Genomic DNA, 4207 nt, shown 5'->3' with positions numbered 1-4207 from the left:
CCAGAACTCAAGAGGCTGAGGCAGAAAGTTATGATTTTCAGACCACTGTGGACTACTTAACTTACTGTCTCAAAAATAGCACAGATGCCGGGCATAGTGGCGCACACCTGTAGTCCCAGCACTTGGGAGGCAGAGGCAGGCGGATCTCTGTGACTTCAAGGCCAGCCTGGTCTACATAGTGAGTTCCAGGACAGCTGGGACTACAGGGAGACCCTGTCTCAAAAAAAAAAAACACAGATAGCAAGGGTAGCTGGGGCACATTTGTACTTCAGTAAGCAGCAGCTGCAGTTGCCATGGTTCCATCTAAGTCTCTGTGATGTTTCTCTTGGCCAAAACCTCACTACACCATCTCCAAGTTCAAAGCATGCAGCAAGTAAAGGCAAGGTAGAACCACCAGAAATGGAGACCTGATTTCCATGACAAATATGGTAGTGCTATATTAGCAAGTGGAGTCATTTTCTGCATTTCTCTATGGACATATACAGCAACACAAATTGGAAAGGAATGGAAACTGTCCCCTGTTGGCAAAGTCACCCTAAGTGAGTGGAGAAGCCAGTAATCATGACAGCTAGTGTAATAATCAACGAATTGTTTAAAAAGAAACCAATGCACAAGTGATGCCACGTAAAAGAACCATGTATTTATTAAAATATGGCATATTTAAACGAAGTTTTTGAAACCTTAAAAAAAAAAAGCAGCACAGACAAAAAACAAAGCCAGACCCATTAATTTCAGGCCTGAAGTTTCACACAGGACACGTTCTCACATGTTCGTGGGTTTGAAGATCCCTGGCTGGCCTGTGAGCCTTGCTGCTTGAACAGCCCCAGAGAGAGATGTAGCCTGGCAGGGTCCTGCTCAGCACTGGAAAAGCATGCTGGGACAATTGCAGTTCCAGGCAGTCAGCTGGCTGAATGGCAAGTGCAAATTTCTTTAGAAATCCCCAAAAGTACCAGGGAGGGAAACTGAGATTGGGGACTTCTGAGAATCACACATGATGCAGGCAGGCTGTTGCACAGGCTCTACAGCGAAGGTCACAGGCTGCAGAGGTAGACTGAGCCAAATTCCCTGCCTGTCACAGACCTGCACATTCAAAAAAAAATCATGAGTGTGTGTGCCTAATGTGTGTTTATGATGATGATGATGATGATGATGATGATGATGATGTGTGTGTGTGTGTGTGTGTGTGTGTGTGTGTGTGCAGATGGGCATGGCAGTGTGCGTGTGGAAGTCTGGGACAACTTTGTAGAGTCAGTTCTCTCCTTCTACCTTTAAGTAGCTCCCAGGGATTGAATTTAGGTCACTAGCACCTGAGCATCTTTACCTACTAAGCCATCTCTCCAGCTCTCTCCCTCCCTGTCTCCAGCTCTCTTGATCCCCACCCCACTTCGCCTCTTTGAGAGGGCTGTCCTGGAACTCTCCCTCTGCCTGAAAGTCACCTCAGCCTCAGCCTCTGCCTCCTCTGCCACCTTGGTCTTGATTAAAGGCCTGAGCCCTGAGCCATCATGCCTGGTTTTCTATGGCCTTCCCCTTTTTTTTTAAATTATTTATTTATTTATTTATTTTATTTTTTTTTTTTTTTGGTCTTTTTGAGATAGGGTTTTCCTGTAGCCCCAGCTGGCCTGGCACTCAATATGTAGACCAGGCTGGCCTCAATCTCATTGAGATCTGCCTGCCTCTGCTTCCTGAGTGCTGGGACTAAAGATTTGTGCTACCTTGCCCGGCATTTTTTAAAAGATTTATTTTTGGGTCTTTTTTGTTTATTACTTTTATGTGTATGAGTGTATTGCCTGAATGTATGTGAGTGCACCCATGTCCTGCAATGCCACAGAGGTCAGAAGAGGGCTTCAGATTCCCCTGGACCTGGAGTTAAGGTGCTGGGAATCAAACCCGGGTCCTCTGCAAGATCAGTCAGCGCTCTTAACTGCTGAGCCATCTCTCCAGCCCCATTTTCGTTATTTTTAAGTATATATGTTTGTGTGTGCACATGAGTGCAAGGGCCACCGGGCCTTTTCTCTACACCTTTTTAAAAGTAATTTTTAAATTTTATTTATTTATTTACTGTTTATTTATTATTTATTTGTCTTTTTGAAGCAGGGTCTCCCTGTAGCCGCAGCTGCCCTGGAACTCACTATGGAGACCAGGCTGGCCTTGAACTCACAGAAATCCGCCTGCCTCTGCCTCCCAAGTGCTGGGACTACGCACACCTGGCTAATTTTATTTATTATTTTTATTTTATGTGTATAAGTGTATTGCCTGCATGTATGTGAGTGCACTGTGCCGTGCAATGCTGCAGAAGTCAGAAGAGAGCTTCAGATTCCCCTAGAACTGGAGTCAAGGACCGCTCATAGCTGCCATGTGGGTGCTGGGAATCGAACCCAGGTCCTCTGCAAGAGCAGTCAGTGCTCTTAACCACTAAGTCATCTCTCCAGCCCCTTCTCTACACCTAAGACTCACTCAAAGGCCGGGCATGGTGGTGCATGCCTTTAGTCCCAGCACTTGGGAGGCAGAGGCAGGCAGATCTCCGTGAGCTCAAGGCCAGGCTGGTCTACATAGCAAGTTCCAGGTCAGCTGGGGCTACAGGGAGACCCTACCTCAAAAAGACCAAAAAAGCCAGGCATGGTAGTGCACGCCTTTAGTCCAAGCACTCGGGAGGCAGAGGCAGGCAGATCTCTGTGAGTTCAAGGCCAGCCTGGTCTACATAGTGAGTTCCAGGACAGCTGGGGCTACAGGGAGACCCTGTCTCAGAAAGACAAAAAAAAACCGACTCACTTGAGGGCAGGGGAGATCTGGCCATGAAAGCCTGACCACCTAAATTCAATCCTGGGAAACTACATGGTAGAAGGGAAGAACCAACTCCCACTAGTTGTCCTCTGATCTCCACACTTGCTGTGTCACACACACACACACACACACACACAATTCACTCAAGTCAAGTGTGGTGGTACACATCTATAATCCCAGCACTCAGGAGATGGAGGAAGGAGAATCAGGAGTTCAAAGTAGCCAGTTGGCATATCAAGTTCCAGGCCAGCTGGGGCTATGTAAGTGGGACTCTGTCTCAAAAAAAAGGATTTAATGTCGGTCCTAGCCCACCCTCCCTTTCTTCTTGCCTCCCTCCTTCCCTTCTATCATCCCTTCTTTCTTCTGGTTTTTTTTTGGGGGGGGTATGGGGGGGATTGATGTTTGGTTTTAGGTTATTCAAGACAGGGTCTCACTCTGTAGTCCTGGCTGGCCTGAACTCCTGACCCTCTGGCCTCCTGAGTACTGGGCTTATCTTGTACCCCAACCCTGGTCTAGGTTCAGGGTTTTTTGTCTTTTTGAGACAAGGTCTCCCTGCAGCCCCAGCTGGCCTATAATTCACTGTATAGACCAGGCTGGCCTCGATCTCATAGAGATCTGCCTGCCTCTGCTTCCTGAGTGCTGGGATTAATGGGTCCTGTTTTCTTATAATCTCTGAGAAAGAGATAAACATGTCCTATCTTCATTTCCTATCAAAATTTGTGTCCTAACACAAGAGCAAAAAGAATAATAAGGAAAAAAACTTAAGTTTTCAGTTCCCATCATGTGATTGGGAAAGCCAGTGTGGGCCAGAGGACAGTCTGCCAATCCCAGGAGAGGGCATCACCTTTCCCTCCTCTGAACCCAGGCCTGATGTGGCATTTTCACTGGCCAGCTGTGATACTGAACACAAAGAGGAGGCCAGACCAGAGCCACCATAGCTCAAACAGGCCTTGTGCTTTAGCCTTGTGTCACTGGAGTGTCCTCACAGCAGACCCTCAACAGAGCTTTGAACCACAAAATAAACCCTAAGAAAAACTCAAGTAACTACATTTGCTTATAAAAAGGTGGGCGGAACTGGAGAGATGCCTCAGTTGTTAAGAGCACTGGTAGCTCCTAGAGAGGACCTGAGGGTTGGTTCCCACCACCCACAGAGCAGCTAACAACCTCCCCTAACTCTAGTTCCAGGAGATTCAACACCCTCTTCTGACTTCTGAGGGCATTGCACAACATGGTTCACTTGCATACCATATAGGCAATACACTCATACACATCAGAAATTTTTTAAAAAGCCAGTTGTAGTAATGGTACACACCTTTAATTCTAACAGTTGGGAGTCAAGACAGTCAGATCTCTGTGAAATTGAGGCCAGCTTGGTCCACACTGAGAATTCCAGGACAGTTGGGGCTCTAAGGAAACCCCATCTGGA

The 4207-nt window shown here is 47.0% G+C and overlaps 1 pseudogene; it reads left to right on the top strand.

The window, feature by feature from the left end:
* The first annotated feature begins 316 nt into the window (after window positions 1-316).
* LOC103739011 lies at window positions 317-559 on the top strand (annotated as a pseudogene).
* Window positions 560-4207: the final 3648 nt, after the last annotated feature.

The sequence above is a fragment of the Nannospalax galili genome, unplaced genomic scaffold (assembly GCF_000622305.1).
Source record: "Nannospalax galili isolate Female #2095 unplaced genomic scaffold, S.galili_v1.0 scaffold218, whole genome shotgun sequence".
Lineage (NCBI taxonomy): Eukaryota > Metazoa > Chordata > Mammalia > Rodentia > Spalacidae > Nannospalax > Nannospalax galili.
The sequence above is the reverse complement of the archived record's forward strand: the minus strand, read 5'-3'. Positions and strand labels throughout refer to the sequence as shown.